General features: G+C 43.0%; 1 non-coding gene across 1 annotated transcript; it reads right to left on the minus strand.

Moving 5' to 3' along the window:
- Positions 1–21,328: 21,328 nt before the first annotated feature.
- On the minus strand, positions 21,329–21,400 carry trnaq-uug (transfer RNA glutamine (anticodon UUG)). The gene has a single exon. It is a non-coding gene; the product is annotated as a tRNA-Gln (tRNA).
- Between the last annotated feature and the right edge of the window lie 393 nt (positions 21,401–21,793).

Below are 21,793 nucleotides of genomic sequence, written 5' to 3' on the forward strand. Positions count from 1 at the left end.
ACTAGCCCTCACTGTTGGCCAAAGATCTCCAATGCCACTATCCCCACCCCTCTCCCCATATCCTTTGGTTCCACAGTCCATCCTGGTTTTGGAGCTCATGATAGAAGAGGCAGAGAGAATTCATCGTGTTCCTTCGTCATGCTCGTGGATATTAGTCGCAGTGGGAGGAGATCACAACCGAAGATGGAGGTTGAGCTGGAGGAATTGGCACGGAGCCACAAGACGTTTTATGGCTTTGTGTGCATCATCAATGCCAAACATGAGTTTCCCTTCAACTCCACGCTGACTCTGCTCAGCCATGATCAGCCATGATCAGCCATGATCACATTGAATGGCGGTGCTGGCTCGAAGGGCCGAATGGCCTACTCCTGCACCTATTTTCTATGTACCTACTTAACCCAATAATTTTTCCCCAGATGTTCTGTAATTACAATAGAGTCATAGAGTTGTACAGCACAGAAACAGAACCTTCAACCTGGCTTTCCTTACCCACTGTAATACCTATATACACTGATCCCATTTGCCAACGAGACTGTGTTGCTTTGCACACCAACCAGCCCAAATACTTTTTATAATTCTATAAGTACACAAAAAAACCCAACACAGCTTGAAATTAAAAATGAAAACAAACAGAAAAAGACAAGCGACTGTTGTCTGGCTGCCGTGTGCACAGCGCCTTCACCGGAACAAATGAACAAACAAACAAACAAACAAACAAGCACAGACTTATCCCTTGGGCAGGGGATTCTAAACTAGAGTGCTCCCCCCCCTCCCCCACACCGGGTCCCCCTTTGTTCCCCCACCGTCCCACACAGTGGTCCCCTATGCCAGGTCCCCATTGTCTTCCCCTCACCCCTCTCAATCTCTCCGCAGGCAATTACACTCAAGGCAACATCCTGGTGAATCTTTTCTGCACTCTTTCCAATGTGTCCTCACCCTTCTTGCAGTGTGGCCAGGCAAGGAAATCGCTATCAAAATATGGAGGGGACCGGGGGACAGGGGGGACACAATTTCTTGGCGGCCGCGCGCGCATGTGCACACTCACACACACACGTGAGGCTTCGGAGGCTCAATCCAGCGCTAAATGCAGCTCAACTCTGCCTGTCTCGCCGGGTTAACCTACAGCCCTGCCTGGACTGATGGGACACCAGCGCTGCTTCTAAGCGCAGGCTATAAACCTGGGCCATATTTCCCGCAAGTCCAGGCAGGGCTGTAGGTTAACCTGGCGGGACAGGCAGAGTTGAGCTGGGTTTTGCGCTGCTTCTCTGCGCTGTCTGTGGGCCTGGGGGCACCGCGCCCGTCTGACTCCCGACGTCTCTGTCCACCCCCGGGCGGGGGGCACTCGGGTGGGGACAGGACAGCGCCGGAGAGCTGGGAGCGATCCTGGCTGTGGATGAGGCGCAGGTCTGTGTCGCCCCCATTTCCTGCTGACCAACGTCCCTCTTGTCCAATAGGCTCCTTCGAACAGCAGTTCCACTCCCACTGTCTCGCGGAAAGCGGAGATTTCACCGGGTTTTAAAATCCGGATTACAGAAATGGGGGGGGGGGGGGGGGGGGGCGGACTGTCCCCCCACCTCTCAAAACGGGGGGGGGGGGGGGGGGGGGTGTCCCCACCTGTCCCCCCCGGGGATTTCCACCCCCCCCCTGAGTGTGGCAACTGGAACTGTACACAATACTCCAAATGTGGCTTCAGCAAAGTTTTGTACAGCTACAACATAGTATTTTCTCACCTCCAGCTTTTCAACCCCACCCCCTACTTTCAGTCTGAAGAAGAGTCCGACCCGAAATGTCACCTATCCTTTTCCTCCAGAGATGCTTCCTGACCCACTGTTGCTCCAGCATTTTGTGTGTAACTTTGGTGTAAACCAGCATCTGCAGTTCTTTGTTTCTGCATTATATCACAATAGGTTTGTAACCACTAATAGACATCCAATCAGAACATCCCTCCACTAGTAACTTTTGCCTCCTATCACTAAGCATATTTTGGATTCAGTTTACCATCACATTTTCAATACCAGATGCTCTGACCTTCTGGGCCAAACTTGTTGACTACACGATGACTTCAAATTGGTTAAACACAATACAGAGTAATGTTGCACACACATTTATGAGGGCCTCACCACCCATCAGAAACTCATTGTAGAACTCCCCCCGACTGATGTTAATTGCAGTGCAAAACCTAATTACCCTGTAAACGATACCTATTCACTCATAGCACAACCAGATTAAGCTCGCCCTAGTTCATCAGGTCCCAGAGCCACTCAAGACCACTCAAGAGATTTCCATCCCTACACACATTCTCACCTGTCATTGCAGCAACTGGAAGAGTGTTAATTACTTTATATCTCTTCCTCTGAGAAGATGTTAAACCTAGAAAGGCATAAGGAACTGCAGATGTTGGTTACAAAAAAGACACAAAGTGCTGGAGTAACTCAGGCAACATCCCTGGAGAATGTGGATAGGTTATGTGGGGCCTTTCGTCAGACTGATTAAACCTTCTAGGCTACATGTTTACAGTTGCAAAAAATTGTCACTGGGGAGTACCACACCAAAACCAAATGTATTCATTCATACCAGTCCAAAAAATAGCCTCAATTTGGCTTAATACAGACCGGAGTAATGTTGCACATATTTCACAGGAGCCTCAGGTCACGTACCAGCAGGATGAGGAAAAGCTTCTATAACAACACAATCACACTGCTGAACTCGGAGTCCCGACGATAGACTTCTCTGGTCCCTCCGTCCCCCTTTGTTTAATCATTCTGTATTTCCTGATTATTCTGTATCTTCTCTCTTTCTATTTTTTTCTTGTTTTTTCTCTTTATGTACAACTACTACGGACTGACGCAAAACTGCATTTCGTTGTACTGATACTTGTATTTTGTGCGATGACATTAAAGTTGAATTGAAAAAAAAAAACCGGAGTAATGTTGCACATATTTCACAGCCTTACAACCCATCGGATGCTCAATGTAGAACTCCCTCAAATTACGTTAATTCAGCTTGGTGAGACACACAATTCATGTTCTCGCTATCTTTACAACATTTGCAAATTGCAACGCTGCTTCAATACCATTAATAGATAATGACACAATTTCTAATCGGATGCCACTGATTTATAAAAGTTATAGCCCTATTTGCAGTTTCAGGCAGCCACCTAGGGTGAATAAAAAGTGCCCTTATCAATATGGTGCCAGGCATACTTCAAGCGTAGACTGAGCATGTTTTAGTTTTAGAGATACAGCATTGAAGCAGACGCTTTGGCCCACAGAGTCCTCATCGACCATCAATCACCCATTCACACTACTTCTATGATATCCCACTTTTTCATCCACTCCCTGCACACCTGGGGCAATTTACAGAGGCCAATTAATCTACAAACTTGAACATCTTGGGGATGTGGGAGGAAACCCCTCACGGTCACAGGGAGAAAATGTAAATTCCACACAGACTGCAGCCGAGGTCAGGATTGAACTTGGGTCTCTGGCACTGAGAGGCAGCAGCTCTACCAGCTGCACCATTGTGTCACCTTATGAATTTAAGAAATGGCTCTGCAGAACCTAATCCTTGAGATGGACCCAGGAGCAATGTAATCATATTTCACGTTCATCTTTCCTTCCAAATATTATAGAAGTATTACGTCTGAATATGTGACTTTGAAGAACATAAATCATGAATTGTCTTGAAGTGAAGACACCATTGCAAGTTAACTTTCAATTCTTCTCACTTGCTTTACAGAGAAGTGGTTTTGGCTGTGGTTAAAAGAATCTGGAGAATAAACACTGAAGCGTTTGGAGAGGCTGTGCTTTTCCTGCTGTACTTATTTTCATGTTTTCAACCACAGGATGTTTGAAATGTTAATGTGCCGTTCAATAATAAGAAAGTTTAGTAGCATACAAGCTGGGCCTTTAAATATGAGACTGCGAAAAGTATTTTCAAACAGTACAGTGATGCAATTTATTCCAAGAAAAATAGTGCAGAGGTGAAAACTCTAGATCCATCTTGTACCGGCCTTCCCACTTCTTTGCTGAAGGCTGACGCTGGTGTATTGCCAACGGCAACAAATCTGAGGTATAGCAGACTAACCTTCAGACAGAACCAAATGCCTTCATCTGCATGACACTATCCTTATATGAACCACTTTGGGCAGTGGTTAGCGCTATTGCAACTCTTCCAGAAGAGCAAGCTGCTTGTTTGCAAGCCAGTCTATCGTTAGCATCGTTGAGAGGTTGATGATTAAATTGTTTGTGGTCTGTCTTTTCCATCTGTAGTCTTTGGCCTGATGTCCTTAACTCTTTACAAGTGTGGCAACTTGATCTCATTTTCCATGGCTGAAGACTAAAAACAAAATGTGGCTGGTTTTACCAGAGAGAAAGTGTTTTCCTCTCTGAACATTCTGAGCATTCAGAACTCTGGTCACAAGTGATTAGTATCGGGAATAAAGGTGATGACAGAGCAGGGTAATTACTGCCCGGTCCATCACAGGTACTGAACTCCACACCAGCAAAGGGATCTACAGGAGATGTTGCCACAGAAAGGTAGCCAATATCAACAAAGACCCACACCACCCTGGCCAACTCTCATTTTGCTCTTACAATCAGGAAGAAGGCACGGAAGCCTGAAAACCATCAGCATCAGTTGCGAAAACAACTTCTTCCCTGGAACCTTGAATACTGCACCACACTGCCCTTAGCAACTATGAACTTTATAGACTTCTATAGGCTGTCTTTGGTTGTACTAAGGACTTCAGTTTTTTTATGCATTACTGTTATTAGTTTATTACATTTCTAAAACATATTGCATATTATCTGTGTGTATTGCATTTACAGGCCTATTAAGATGCTGCATGGAAGAATTCCATCGTTCCATTGTCAGTACATATGACAATTAAACTTTCTTGACTTGATCTCCCTCGATTAATGAGGGGGGCACATGCTCACAATCATCTGGCACGAGGGTTAAATGATCATTTTTGCAGAATAACTTAATGCCACCCAATACTAAACCAGCAAAGCAACAGAGATAGCTATTAAATCACCACACAAAATGGGAGGGTATACCCAAACATTAGTGAAGAAAACTGAGGCGAGTTTAAATTTCCACCAATTTGCTACTATCAAAATAAGTGAAGATAAGTTTTGTGCAATGTTCCACAGACGTGTTGATCTGTGGATTCTAAGATGTCAGCGTTGGGCGGTGAAGGCAAAAGTCGGTGGCTGTGAACGGTCCGTGAACTCGGCTTGTGCCATCAGAAAACACTATGCATTTCCGTGACTGACTTGCTAAACAGGAAGTGTCAATGTCGATGCATAGAAGCAGAGAGGCCTCTGCTGGAGGTGACTGAGGCCGTGCTTGTAGTGGTCTCAAGCTGTAATTTTGGTTGAGGTGGCTACAGGAGGCCCGACAGCAGCCGGGTGAGCGAGTCGATCGATCGCAGTCTACGGCAGCTGCAGGAAGCACTGATGGAAGGATCAATGAATGGTGCTGGTCCAGGCCGATCCCGACGTGATCGATCCAGAGCTGCCCAGGGCACCCAGCTTTAAAGTGTATCCTCTTTCTGATATTATCTGACATCTAGAAATCATATTGCTGTAGATATCCATCAATATTTGCCTCGGTATTTCAAATCATAATCAAATTATTGAACTGGGCAGTCCTTTTGTTGTAGACATAGGCATACTGGTACCAGAAATGGTACGAGTATGCCTATTGTTCCTTGATGATGGTGCCGATTGTCATCCCATAAGCTGCTTAAGCTGTTTAAAATTCTGACTGCCAAATTGAATTTATTAATTTTATTTTTAAAACTTGAAAAAAATAATGAAAACTTGAAACTAAAAATTCTAAACATTTGAAAATCTAGTTTTTATCTTTGTAGAGGTGCCGGTCCACTGAGTCGGCACGTACCATCACAGAAAGAGCACTGGAATTTAGTGTGAAAGGAAACATTTTGCAGCACTTTGGTAGAAGTGGAAAAGTGGATCTTTTTTCTCTCCGTCACCTTTTATTTACCTCACTCTAACAATAGAGTCTCATGGATGGGTAGAGGCTTTCCAAAATTCCCATGATTTCTGCTGGGGAATCCACCCAGATAATCAAGGCCATGATAGACCTGGAGAAAGAACAACATTCCCATTTATTTGAATGGAGAGGAGCACAGGGAGTATTCAACATATTCAACCTTACATTTTTTTAATGAACTGATCCTGGTTAAATATTTCTAACAGTTTTAAAAGTTGCACACTTTTCATTATAATAGTTTATTTTTAATTTGTTTGATTTTTTTAAATAGTGTTATTATAACAAAGAACAATGAACAGACCCTGTGACCCACAATTTCCATGCCAAACATAATGCTAAGATAAATTAATCTTCTCTAGCTGCATATGATCCATCTCCTGCATATCCATGTGACCATCTAAAAGCCTCTTAAACGCCACTATTGAAACACTTTTTCTCACAGAGAGTTGTGAGTGTGGAATTCCCTGCCTCAGAGGGCAGTGGAGGCCGGTTCTCTGGATACTTTCAAGAGAGATCTAGATAGGGTTCTTAAAGATAACGGAGTCAGGGGATATGGGGAGAAGGCAGGAACGGGGTACAGATTGGGGATGATCAGCCATGATCACGTTGAATGGCGGTGCTGGCTCGAAGGGCCGAATGGCCTACTCCTGCACCTATTGTCTATTGTCTATTGTATCTGCCTCCCCCATCACCCTTGACAGCCTGCTCCAGGCACTCAGCACCCTCTGTGTAAAAAACATTGCCCGCTCATCTCCTTTAAACTGTGCCCCTTTCACCTTGAAGCTATGCCCTCCAATGTTTGACAATTTCACACTGAGAAAAACAATTCTCTCTATCTATATCTTGTATACTTCTATCAGGTTTCCCTTCAACCTCTGTGGTTCCAGATAAAATAATTTATTTGAATTTTTATTTATTTTTAATTTTTGAGTTATCTGGTGTTATTGTTAGTGCATATAGAACTTTGGCAGCCAGCTAAGCTGAGGGGCATGGCTTATTCATTGTTTTTGTTTAAGGCCCTGCTGCTGTGTAAGGCATCATCGCTTCTGATGATGGTACCTTGACAGGAAGTTTATTCTAGCATAAATGCAAAAAATAGGTTTGGACTTGCAGAATTTGAAAACTATACCAAATTAATATTTTAAATATTTCACTGATGTTCAAAGAAGATAACCCAACCTTCAGGAAATATTGTTCAATGGATCATTGGTGCTTTATTTGTCTTCACAGTGAAATTATTTTGCATATATTCCACATTCTGGTGCATTATTTAATGGCGCAATTATTCCCTCCCTGTAAGTTGTAGACTCGAGGAACTGCAGCAGAAATATAAAAATGCACATAAAGTACTGGAGTAACTCAGCGGATCAGGCAGCGTCTCTCGAGAACATGGATTGGTGGCAATACGGATCGGAACCCATTTTCAGAAATATTATTTGCTGAGTAAAAAAAAGGAAATTAACGGAGTGCAATAATGATAGATAAGCATCAAGGAGTTGCCAATGCAATCACTCCAACATTTAAATCATTAAGTTGCAGATTCAGAAAATGTCTTCTTACTCTGAAAGTTTACAATTGAAACAGTATGTGATGAACTGTCAGGATGCTTTATTTCTTTAGTTTCATTGCCAGCAAGCCATTTGCTTCTCATTTCTGAAGTTGCAAATGCTGCATTTTTTAGGGAATTATCTAGTAAAAGTGAACACGTAATGCTGCTGGTTCTTCACGGTAATCTTTGAATCCTTCGTCTTTTAACTAGCGAGAATAAAGCACAGCAGGCAAGAAATGCAAAATGCAGCCATTAATTTCTTGCCGATTTTACAAAGCATCACCCAAAGCCAAAAGTATTAATGTGTCAATTCATTTCAATAAGGTCTCGTTGTCAATTCAGTACTGATTACGCCTTTTACATGTTGTATGTTAGGAAATCAATATTTATATTCAGGTGCATCTACTTCCCATTAGGCAGCAACAACAGACGTTCAAAACTAAGTTAAGAGTTTTATGAGTTTTATTGGCATCAATTTTTTTATGAATATTCTGATCAATGGAATATGCTAAGACTGAAAATTAGATATTAATTGAAAAAAATCCAACGTAAATATTCCCATGATTGGGAATTAAACATTTGGTCCATTAAGGTGTATGCAACCTAAACATATAGGGAATAAAATGTGGAAGTAATTATTCCAGAAGACCAGAACTTGGTGAAGTGGGCTTCTTTTAAAAAAATACATCAAAGTGAAACCTGCCAAGATAAGCATAAGGAAGAACAACCATTTTACTGCTTTAAAAACTTGTAATATTTTCAAGTTCTCAGGACTGAAAAAAAGGGTGGAGGATATATATATGTCACTGATGTAAAACATATGTTTCTATTTCGAGTGTCATGCAATATTTGAACAAAAATCTTCATAGACAAATGTTGTGTAGTTAGGCATTGCCACGTCACCCAATTGAAAATATCAAGAAAGTGAGCACAGTACAATAGCAGAAGAATGCTAACTTGTAGTCAAGAGACTCTGCATATTCAAGGAATAAGCTGATCAGGACCGATAACTCAATTTTCTTAGATTACTTTAAAATGTTTATTTCTGTTAAATAATATGGAGGAGATGGACTTAAATTATTCTACAAGAACAGTACTATATAACAAAATTTGGTAAATCTGATGTATAACAGCCTTTAAAATTGGAAATAAAAATACTTTCCTTTACATTTCTCCTTATCTTACAGCCTTTTGTCTCCTTCCCTTCTCTGGCCTATGCCTGTCAACCCCTGCCATCCCTTCCCCTCATCTGTATCCACCCATCACTTGCCAGGCTTTGTCCTGCCCCCACCTCTCTTCCAGCTTTGTCCCCCTTCCTACAATCACGTTATTCAGCCGATCCAAGTTCTCCTGAGATGCTGCCTGATCCGTTCATTAGCTCTCGTACTTTACGTTCTTCAAAATTGTTATCCCACCTTCACATCTAACACACTAGGGACAATTTACAGGGGCCGATTAACCTACAAACCTGCATGTTTTTGAAATCTGGGAAGAAACCGGAGCACCCGGAGTAGAGGGATCGCCCGGACGATCTGTGTGCTGAACAACAAAAGGAAAGCATGAACAAGACAGAGCTAAGAAGCTCACAACAAATGAATCAGATCAGATCAGATAGAGTTTCCTATGTCCACAACAAGTACAGATGAATCTCACTCTCTGCCATCAGGCCATCAGATATAGTTAGATGTGGCCCTTGTGGCTCATGTGGAGAGAAGGCAGGTATGGGATACATGCAGTCGCACATCATATCTACCGGTGGTTCGAAATGGCCTACAGTTTCTATGAATCTATGAATGTAACAGTGAGAAGAGAGCGTGGCCAGGGTGGTGCGGGTTTTTGATGATAGGAATTCATAAGCAAACTCTTGAAGCACTTCATCAGAACAGACATGAGTGACATCAGTTGTTAGTTGTTGAGACATGCCATCTTATCTTCTTGGATACTAGTTACTTACATTCTTTAGACTTTAGACTTAAGAGATACAGCACAGACACAGGCCCTTTTGCCCACCAAGACCATGCCACCAACAAACACCCTGTCCCACTAGCACTATCCCACACACTCAGGACAGTTTACCAATTTTATCAAAGCCTATTACCCATCAGGAGGAATTCTGAGCACCTGGAGAAAACCAACACAGTCACGGGGAGAACGTACAAACTCCGTACAGACATCATCCATAGTCACGATTGAACCTGGGTCTCTGGCGCTGTAAGGCAGCAACTCTATCGCTGTGTCACCATGCGACCCCTTTGTACCTTTACCTCTTCACTATAAAACTGTGCTGCCTGATCCTGAAACCATCCATTAATGGGTGCCATCTCTCTTGTGTTCACCCGATCTAACCTTATCCATCACTGCAACCCACTCCTCATCCTTCGTTGCTCCAAGGAGAACAATTCCAGCTTCTACAGTGTATCAGCTGTTGAAAAGCATGAAAACTGCAGATGGCAAAAATCTGAAATTAATGTGGAAAATGCTGGAAATACTTGGCATTTCATGCAGCATTTTTGGAGGGAGAAACAGGAGCTAATGTCTCAGGTCAATTATCTTATTAGAACTCACATATCTCTCATATAACCTTGCAGCTAAAACCCTCCATTCTGAAACATGCTGACATTTCTGCACCTTCCCCTGGATGATAAGATCCTTCCTCAAATGTGTTGATCAGAATTGAATTAAATTGTAGATGATGATTTTAAACTTTTAATGCAACTTTAAGGACGGCCCAGCGGTATAGTTGCTGCTTAACAGTGCCAGAAACCTGGATTTGATCCTGACTACAGGTGCTGTCTGTCAAAGTCAAAGACAAAATCAAATGTATTTGTCACATGCACCAACTAAAGTTCTGTGCGGAGTTTGTACGTTCTTCGTGTGACCGCATAGGTTTTCCCCAGGTGCTTCAGTTTCCTCCGACTCTCCAAAGATGTACAGGTTTGTAGGTTAATTGGCTTCTGTAAATTGTTTCCAGTTTGTAGGGTGGCGTTGACATGCAGGGTTTTTGCTGGTTGGCGCAGACTCGGTGGGCCGAAGGGCTTGTTTCCACGCTGTATCTCTAAAGTCTAAAGTAAAGCCTAAAGTTCAAGATATTGCAATCTATGCCTCTATTTATGAAGGTTGAGATCCCAAATACATTACTCATCATTCTTTTAACATATTTTGCTATTTTCAATTATCTAAATATTTTAATAGACAATTTGACCCTCCATCGCTGCATATCAGTTACAACCACACCTATAAATCTATATTTTCTCTCTGTCAAAATGCATCACTTCACATCTGTCTGTATTAAATTCCATCTGCTACTTGCCTGCCCAATTGTTTTCCGAATTGGACAGAGAGCAGTACAGCACAGGAACAGGCCCATTGGCCCACAATGATCCCAGGAATTAGTAGGCTAACATATAATGAGCGTTTGACGACACTGGGCCTATACTCATAAGATCATAAGATCATAAGATCATAAATGATAGGAGCAGATTGAGGCCATTTGGCCCATCAAGTGTACTCCATCATTCAATCATGGCAGATCTATCTCCTCCTGCTCACCCCATTCTCCTGCCTTCTCCCAATAAACCCTGACACCTGTACTAATCAAAAATCTATCTATCTCTGCCTTAAAAACATCCACTGACTTGGCTTACACAGCCTTCTGTGGCAAAGAATTGCACAGATTAACCACCCTCTGACTAAAGAAATGTCTTCTCATCTCCTTCATAAAAAATGTCCTTTAATTCTGAGGCTATGACCTGAGGTCCTAGACTCTCCCACTAACGGAAACATCCTCTCCACATCCACTCTATCCAAGCCTTTCACTATTCTGTGTGTTTCAATTAGTTCAATAAAGAAGACAATGTAAAGTTCAATAGAAGGAAAATCTTTACAAATAATGGCATTTTAAAAGTGGAGCAGCAGTTTTTAAATGCTAATACAAAATAACCCTTAAACCTTTTTAAGGACATTTTTTTTTACTATATATCTTTCAGTTTCCTTAGCTTGAAGAACCACAGTACTGCCATAATTCCAGAACAGGATTGCACAGAAAAGATCCAGGAGCATTCTATGCAGAAATAACAGGATTCAAGTGCAATACGGTGGAAATATTTACATCAATAACATCTCTGGTGAGAAGGAATGGATCAAGACCCTTCTTCAGACCCAAAACTCGGCCCGAAACATCACCCATTCCTTCTCTTCAGAGATGCTGCCTGTCCCGCTGAGTTACTCCAGCTTTTTGTGCCTATCTTTGGTTTAAACCAGCATCTGCAGTTCCTTCCTACACATCCCACCCTCTGTCTGTTTGTTATATTTGAAGCCCTGCTGGATTGCATATTCATTGCACATAGAGGATTGGGGCTGGTAAATATGATGGATCCAAATGTGACTGATCATTTACATTAAACTTGTCAAATGGTACTATTACTGTATATCATATGTTTAGTGCAAGCAAGCCATGGAAGTATTTCTACTCTGAATTTCATTCAATTTATTCAATAGAGACTGACTAAATGCATTTCATTGTCTCTGTACTGTACACTGACAATGACAATTAAAATTGAATCTGAATGTGCTCTAGACATACTTCAACAATTCCAAAGTGTAGTCTAATTTTAGCATAAGCTATTCCATCCCAGTTGTTTGCCATTATGCTATAGAGACGTAAATACTTCATGTGCTTCTTGACAATGCAATGGCAGTGAGACATTCTGGCCCAAATAATGACAATTTAAACTCGCCAGCCTTGTTCCACGTAATCGCTGAAAACATTAGCGACGCAGTGGCGTTGGTTTCCGATGGGAACGGTGATGGATGCACCACACATCTCTGTCCTCCTGTTCCTGCGGACTTCCGCCGCTGGAAGTATAGGAATTTGGTTTGTGTGCTTTGTTATCATTCCTTACAATGCTGTGTACGACAGTGATCGCAACTTCTACTGATGTGTGGGTGGCCGTTGGCTCACTAGAAGCTCATCCGCCTTTTGACAGGTCTTGTTTGTGGTCCTGCTGGGGGTCCACAGCCCCCTCCTCACCTGGAAAACCAGGTGGGGGAGACGGTTTAGTCGCCGACTATCCGACCATTGAGCAGGTAGCACGGGATTACATGGTATCTGTTGCGGTGGGAACTCTCCCCGACCTGACCTGACCTGTGTTCCTGCTTGAAGTAAAATCTCTTCATTCAATTACTCCTTCCCTCAATTTCTTTTCCTGTATCTCATTGGATTCAGTTTCATCATTTCCAAATCAGTCTGCAATTCAGTCCCGCAATACGTTGTGGAAAGAGAAATAGACTTAATACTTCTGGCTGAAGACCCATCGGCAAGGTTTGTTCTAATTTAGTTTTGAGATATAGCATAGAAACAGGCTCGCTGTTGGTGTCTATAATGGATCATCATCCTAAAAGCTGTTTGACCACCTAATTTCATTTATTAAGTATTAGTAATTTTTATCAATATTAAAAATTCGAACATTTGAAAATCTATTTTTAATGTTTTAGAGGTGCCATTACGCTATACTGGTGCGTACAGTCACAAAGAAACTCCACTGGTTCTTGGCCTCCTGATCTGAGTGTCTGGTGGTGAGACATAGTAAGGTCACAGCTGGGACCAGGCTTCAGCAAGGAGACCACTGCCCTAGAAGTCCCTGCAAGGAGACAAGACTGGGTGTGCATTCCTATCAAAACTTGTGAGGTGTAGACACAAGGATCTGCCGATGGTGGAAACTTGAGTAGCACACAAAGTACAGGAATAACTCAGCAGGTCAGGCAGCATTTACAAGTATGGAGGACGTGGATAGGTGAAGTTTCGGGTCTGGGATCCCATCCTGAAACATTGCCTATCCATGTCCTTCTGTGATGCTGCCTGACCCGCAAAATCTGTGAGGTATTTGAACATCTCTGATGTTACAGTGGAGTTGTAGATAGCAGAGAAGGTTGGCTCAGCAGATCTTAGATCAGTTGGAAAGATGGGCAAAGCACTGGCAAATGGAATTTAATCCAGACAAGTGTGAGGAAATGTATTTTGGGGGTGTGAAGGGGGAGTCAAATTCCAGTACGACATATATAGTTATAAAGGGCATACAAATTGCTTAATTGAACACATTTTTAGAAAGTTGGAAGTAAGCAATGCCGATAAATCACTCAAAACATTAAACCAATGCAAATTACTGTAAGTAAACACTAAATTATTGAATTTCCTTTTCTCTCTCTAAATCCACTTCTTCCCAAAGGAATGGGAATTGCAATCTGAAGAAGGGTCCGGACACAAAACATTGTCTGTCCATTCCCTCCTCAGATGTTGTCTGACCCATTGAGTTACTCCAGCACGTTGCATTTTGTTCAAGATTCCAACATCTCCTGTTTCTTTTGTCGTCATGCCAGGTCTGGCTGTTCAAGGGTCAGAGAAGTGAATTCCCCAGTGTAACCCCAGGGAATCTTGGCACAAGCAGACCTCGCTAGCAGCAATGGATTGGAATGATGGATAGACCGGCATCTGTCACTACTTCTTCTTTCGCAGCAATGGAGCGGAATGATGGATAGACCGGCATCTGTCAACCCCATCTGTCACTGGGACTGGGACTTACAATGGGACTGGGCAGGTCGTGGACAATCATCGCCGTGGGCAACTGAAGTGGTTCCTGGGAAACACTGGACAAAACCAGTACAGTGTTTTAGAGATACAGCGTGAAAACAGGCTCTTCGGCCTGCTGAGGCTGCACCAACCAGCGACCACCCATACACTAGTTCTTTCCTACACACAAGGGACAATTTACAGGAGTCAATTCAGCTACAAACCTGCAAGCCTGTGGAATGTGGGAGAAAACCGGTGCACCTGAAGAAAATCCATGCAGCCACAGGGAGAACGTACAAACTCCAAACAAACAGCACCTGTCGACAGGATTGACCTGGGTCTCTGGTGCTGGAAGGCAGCAATGTGACTGCTCTGCTACTGTGTCCTCTGAAGCTCCGTTTGACCCAGTAAGAAGAATCTTGCACCTAAGAACCTAACCTTCCTTCATGTCATAGTTCGGCTGAATCCCAGCACAGAGTTTTACTCTTCAATTCCACAGCAAAATTGCATAATGCCAAAGGCAGTGTAAATGCCACTTTCCTTCAACACTGGTGTCATTTTGCTCTGGAATAAAATTATTGTAAAATAATAAACTCATTTTACAGTAGAACATAAAATAATACTAAAGGGCAAGTTGATTAGAACGAAGGTACACAAAAATGCTGGAGAAACTCAGTGGGTGAGGCAGCATCCATGGAGCGAAGGAAATAGGCGACGTTTCGGTTCGAGACCCTTCTTCAGACTGATGTTGGGGTGGGAGGTCGGGAAGAAGAAAGGAAGAGGCGGAGACAGTGGGCTGTGGGAGAGCTGGGAAGGGGAGGGGTAAGAAGGAGAAAGCAGGGACTACCTAAAATTGGAGAAGTCAATGTTCATACCGCTGGGATGTAAACTACCCAAGCAAAATATGAGGTGCTGCTCCTCCAATTTACGGTGGGCCTCACTCTGGCCATGGAGGAGGCCCAGGACAGAAAGGTCGGATTCGGAATGGGAGGGGTAGTTGAAGTGCTGAGCCACAGGGAGATCAGGTTGGTTATTGTGGGATCGAGCGGAAATGTTGGGCGAAGCGATCGCCAAGCCTTCGCTTGGTCTCACCGATGTAGAGCAGCTGACACCAGTTGATTCGAACGGGTGTCAGGGGTTATGGGGTGAGGGCTGGAGAATGGGGTTGAGAGGGAAAGATAGATGAGCCATGATTGAGCCGTGAAGAAGTCTCAACCCGAAACATCACCCATTCCTTCCCTCCAGAGATGCTGCCGGTCCTGCTGAGTTACTCCAGCTTTTTGTGTCTATCTTCAATCAGCCATGAGTGAATGGCAGACTTGATGGGTCGAATGGCCTAATTTTGCTCCTATAACTTTTGAACTTAGAACCAAAATTCAAAACAACATTAATAGCTTGTCATAGATAGGTCATCGTGAAAATCTGAAGTGGTCTGTTAGGTTGCTTTAAATTATGTATTCAGCATTCATCCTTCCCTGTAGTGCAAGATATGCAAAATCAACGATGTATCATGAAACATTATCAAGAGTTACGAGTTAATTTGTTTCATGGGAAGTATATAAAACTATGAGAGACCTAAATAAAGTAGACAGCCAGAACCTGTTTCCCAGGATGGAGATGTCAAGGACTAGAGGGCATAGCTTTAAGATGAGAAGGGCAAAGTTTAAAGGAGATGTGTGGGGTAATCTTTTTACACAGAGAGTGGAAGGTGCCTGAATGCAGTGCCAGAAGTGGTGGTGGAGGCAGATACGATGGTAGTATTTCAGAGGCTTTTAGCATCTGAATCATGTGCAGACAGAGGAGATTAGTTTTACTTGGCACATGTACTGCACAGACATTGTGGGCCGAAGAGCCTATTCTTGTGCTGTACTGTTCCACGTTCTAAAGTCATTGATTGCTGCATTCTATCCTGCTGAGCCTAACTAGTTGCAAAAAATTACACGTGGCTTAACAGGATATTGAAGCTCGTTCCTTGCCAAGGCAGAAGGCCAATGACTCAGATCACTATCTATTACGATCAACTAATATCTGATCTACTGTCCATACAGAGAGGGCCAAATGAGAGGGGGTTGGGCAGGGAGCGAGAAAAAATGATCTTGGATAAAAACCGGCTCCAGACAGGAGAATGCAAATGCAAGAAAAAATATTTCTGTCAAGGCACTAACTCCTGTATCTTCACGATTGAAAGGGAAATTAGCATGGTGTTTCAGAGTCTAGCTGCATTGTTTCAACAGCATGTCTCTCTTTCCATTCTGGCACAGAGCTAAAAAGAGGTATTTGCACATAATGAAAAACAGATTTTTTGGGAATTGCTCCACCCATCAAATGTCCTAGTTTTTTTTAACATACTTCCCATTCGATCAGCAGGGAAATCATCGCTTTATTCTTTAAGCACAGGACTTTGACTTTGACTCTCAGTTGACATTGCTGGGAACTATTGTCCCCATAAGTATTTGCAATGTTTCAAATGCTGTTGACAACTCAAAACTACAGATTCAAGAGTTTCAAGTTTCTACAACGTAATGTCTTAAACGGTTATTTCCATGCAAGTGAACCTTAGTCCTCTGTCAAGACAGTTTTCACTATATTTAAGTCCTGGCAATAACTAAGTAGAAATATATATATATTAAAGAAAAATAAAAGAAAATGCTTTTTTAAAATAACAATGTCGATAGCATTCCTCATGCATTCTTCTGATTGGCTGAGATAATTTCAGTGAAAGGTTAGAGAAAAATTCTTGGATACAGAAATGATTTTCAAAACCTCACGGAGTCATGATTTATAAAACATTTTTCAGCTCAATGTTCTAAAGAGCAGTATTAGACTTTTTCAAAAGTGATGGTTAATCAGCCTCACTTACAACAGTGCAGTTTTCTAAAGAAGGGTTTCGGCCCGAAACGTTGCCTATTTCCTTCATTCCATAGATGCTGCCTCACCCGCTGAGTTTCTGCAGCATTTTTGTCTACGATTTTCCAGCATCTGCAGTTCCTTCTTAAACAGTGCAGTATTTATTTTCCTTTTTAACTATTTTCTTTCAGGAAGTTTGTATTAAAACCCCTACCACCACCTTCAATATACAGATCATATCAACATGTTGCTGAAAATACTCTTATCTACCTTTTGACATTACCAGAGTTTAGTTTAATTTAGTTTCGAGATACAGCGCAGAAACAGGCCATTTGTCCCACCGAGTCCACACCAACAGCGATCCCCGCACATTAACACTATCCCACACGCACTAGGGATAATTTACAATTATACCAAGCCAATTAACCTACAGACATGTATGGCTTTGGAGTGTGGGAGGAAACCGGAGCACCCAGAGAAAACTCACGCGGGTCACGGGGAAAATGTACAAATTCTGTACAGACAGCACCCGAAGCCAGGATTGAACTGGGGTCTCTGGCGCTGTATGGCAGCAACCCAACTTTGTGTGGTCTGGTCAGTTAATTGGCAGCGGTAAATTTGCCTGTGTGCATTGGTGAACGATAGAATCTTGGAATAGTTGATGGCAATGTGAGGAGAAAAGATTTGAAGGTATGTTAGTTCAGAATGAGGATGCTACATGATTCAATGGACTGAAACATCCTCCTATGTCATGGGGAAAAAAACATCTACCTGCAGTTGTACAGGGTCTTGGTGAGACCACACCTGGAGTATTGTGCACATTTTGGGGATTGTGCACAAATCTGAGGAAGGACATTATTGCCATAGAGGGAGTGCAGAGAAGGTTCACCAGACTGATTCCTGGGATGTCAGGACTTTCATATGAAGAAAGACTGGATAGACTCTGCTTGTACTCGCTAGAATTTAGGGGATTGAGGGGGGATCTTATAGAAACTTACAAAATTCTTAAGCGGTTGGATAGGCTAGATGCAGGAAGATTGTTCCCGATGTTGGGGAAGTCCAGGACAAGGGGTCACAGCTTAAGGATAGAGGGGAAAGCCTTTAGGACCGAGATGAGAAAAACATTTTTCACACAGAGAGTCGTGAATCTCTGGAAGCCACAGAATGTAGTTGAGGCCAGTTTATTGGCTATATTTAAGAGGGAGTTAGGTGTGGCCCTTGTGACTAAAGGGATCAGGGGGTATGGAGAGAAGGCAGGGATGGGATACTGAGTTGGATAATCAGCCATGATCATATTGAATGGCGGTGCAGGCTCGAAGGGCCGAATGGCCTACTCCTACAACTATTCTCTATGTTTCTATGTTACCTTTCATGCTGATGTGAGAAACAACCTAAATGTGCGAACATCAATATTTTAAATTAAATTATACTTGTGGCAATGAAAGAGAATGAGATGGTCGCTTCAAATAATAGCATGGAACTGAGGGTAGCAGTTATTGTGTGGAGGGTGAAATATTAACCATTTCTTGATTACAGTTGGTTTGGCAGGTCTCTAAGGTATGAGTAGATTTAATCAAATAATCTCTCAATTTGATTATTAAGGGACTCAAAGTGGAACAATAAATGCACCTCACTACCACAGCAAGGAATTCATATACAAGAATCAATCAAAGGCATAAAGTGCCGGAGTAACTCAGTGGGTCAGGCAGCATCACTGGAGAACGTGCATAGGTAACATTTCAGGTTGAGACTCTTCTTCAGATTGAAGAAAGGTCCCAACCTGCAACGTCACCTGTCCATGTTCTCCTGGGATACTGCCTGACCCGCTGAGATTACTCCAGTATTTTGCGTCATTCGTTATTAAACCAGCATCTACAGTCCTTGTTTCTACAAGCATCAATCACTTTGGTCAAACAGTGTAGCTGGGAAAAGACCAGACTTATGTTAGTGGTAAGGAAGCTCTTGGGAAGCATTCAGAGGGACAAGATTCACGTTCACTTGGAAGGGCAGGGGCTGAATAGGAAGAATTTACCCATCATCTTTCACCCCTTTTCGGTCCACCTATCACCTACTGGTGCCCATGTCAATCCGCCCTCTCTTCCCTTTACATCCCTATCTTCCCTTCTCATTCTTCAGGGAATGGGGGTTCCCCTCCAGCACCATAGATAAGGCTCGCACCAGGGTCTCTTCCATACCCCGTAACACTGCTCTCTCTCCCCATCCCCCCACTCGCGAACAAGGGCAGAGTCCCCCCTAGTCCTCACCTTTCACCCCACTAGCCGTCACATACAACAAGTAATCCTCCGTCAGTTTCGCCACCTCCAACGTGACCCCACCACTCGCCACATCTTCGCATCTCCCCTCATGTCTGCCTTCCGCAAAGACCGCTCCCTCCATAAGTCCCTTGTCAATTCTTCCCTTCCCTCCCGTACCACCCCCTCCCCAGGCACTTTCCCTTGCAACCGCAAGAGATACTACACTTGTTGCTTTACCTCTCCCCTCGACTCCATTCAAGGACCCAAGCAATCGTTCCAGGTGCGACAGAGGTTCACCTGCATCTCCTACAACCTCATCTATTGCATCCACTGCTCTAGATGTCAGCTGATCTACTTCGGTGAGACCAAGCGTAGGCTTGGCGATCGTTTCACCAAACACCTCCGCTCGGTCCGCAATTACCAACCTGACCTCCCGGTGGCTCAGCACTTCAACTCCCCCACCCATTCCATATCCAACCTCTCTGTCCTGGGTCTCCTCCATGGCCAGAGCGAGCACCACCAGAAATTGGAGGAGCAGCACCTCATATTCCGCTTGGGGGTCTGCATCCTGGGGGCATGAACATTGGATTTGCCTAATTTTGTTAGCCCTTGCTGCCTCCTCCCCTTCCTATCTCTCCCTCAGCCCTCGGGCTTCTCCTTCTCCTTTTTCCTTTCTTCTCCCCGCCGCCCCCCCCCCACCCCCCATCATTCTGAAGAAGGGTTTCGGCCAAAAACGTTGCCTATTTCCTTCGCTCCATAGATGCTGCTGCACCCGCTGAGTTTCTCCAGCATTTTTGTGTACCTTCCCTTCTCCACAGTCAGCCCCAATGCACAGTCCCAACCCAAAATGTCATTAATTTGTCCCCCACATATTCTGCCCAACCCACCAAGCTCCTCCAGCAGCTTGTTTTTCCTCCCTGAAACGTGTGTTCATCTTTGCTGATGGTTTGAATTAAACATAATTCTGTAGCTTTTCTTACACATCTGGTTGAGATATACTATTTATAACTGGCTACATTTGAAAGGAATATTCAATGTAAGCTGCATTTATTTTGCTATATCATTAATATAGAAAGTATTTGTACCAATTCAAAACAATTTGCCTTGCAGATGGTGTGATTCATGTTCATACATAATGAAAGAATCTTTACAATTTGTGTCTAACAACTAGCTATTATCTGTTCCAATTGAAGCATACTTCATTTTTGAGAGCTTTTTCATACTTCAGCATCCCATCAAATTAGTTTTGATTTCTTTCATGTCTTTTAAGAATTGTACCATTAAAATGGAAACCAGTTTCCTATGGAATGGCAGAGAAAGCTGGAGTAACTCAGCGGGACAGGCAGCATCTCTGGAGAGAAAAAATGGGCGACATTTCAGGTCGAGGCACCTTCTTCAGAATGGCATCTGATTCCAAAAGAAACACAATTTATAACAATGTAAAATAATTTTATTCCTGCTTCCCAACAGTAAAGACTATACCAAAATTTAAAAAAAAAAATCCAACTTTAAATGACAGGAAATTAATAAAAGGCTGTGGTTGTCAATCAAGACCCCATTTTGTCTATCGGGACTCCGTCTGAATGGAAACAGTAAGACTGTGGGAAAGCTGTGATTGCACCATTCCAGATTGATATCTTAAACGGAACCTACAAAAACATAAAACATAGAACAAAGAACAATAAAGCACAAGAACGGGTGTTTGGCCTCTTTATACCAACTACTTCCTCTAGCTGTTCATTCCATATACTCAAAACTCACTGTGTGGAAAAAGTTGCCCCTTAGGTCCCAATAACATATTTCCCCTCTCACATTACACCAATGCCCTCTAGTTTTTGATTCCCTTACCCTTGGGAAAAACAAAGATTCTGTGCGATCAATCTATTTATTCCCCTCATGATTTTATTCTCCTCTATAGGATCACCCCTCAGCTACCTGCGCTCCAAGGAATAGTCCCAGCCACCCTATTCACTCCCTCCTGAGCCCCGGGAACATCCTTGTCAAATCTTCCCTGCACATTTTTCCAGCTTAATGCCATCTTTCATACAGCAGGGCGACCAAAATTGAACACAATCCACAAGGTCAGTATCAAGGTCCCACCGAGATTTGAACTCAGATCGCTGGATTCAAAGTCCAGAGTGCTAACCATTACACCATGGGACCTTCTAGTACCATCCTTGTTATTTGTATTTTTCCCACATCTACCAAGTCCAGCTCCTGTAGAATGATAAATCTTTGAATAAATTCACCGCACTCCCCATTCTTCTAAACTCCAAGGAATACAGAGCAAAACATTTGACATTATAAAGAGGAATAGCTGCAGTTTGTTCACACCACTGCTGGTCTTGGGGAGGTGTCTGATATTAAGTGCAGTCTGCCCAGCAAGCTCAAAACGTCCATGTTTGCAGACATATGTGGAAATCTCAAACTTGTGGCATTTCCACAGAGAAACACTGGCAGTCTCTCACAGAAGTCCTACTATAGGAAGGATGTGGAGTCCTTGGAGAAGGTACGGAAGAGATTTACCAAAATGTTGCCTATATACATTGTGTAAAA

The sequence above is a fragment of the Leucoraja erinacea genome, chromosome 27, assembly GCF_028641065.1.
Source record: "Leucoraja erinacea ecotype New England chromosome 27, Leri_hhj_1, whole genome shotgun sequence".
NCBI classification, from domain to species: domain Eukaryota; kingdom Metazoa; phylum Chordata; class Chondrichthyes; order Rajiformes; family Rajidae; genus Leucoraja; species Leucoraja erinaceus.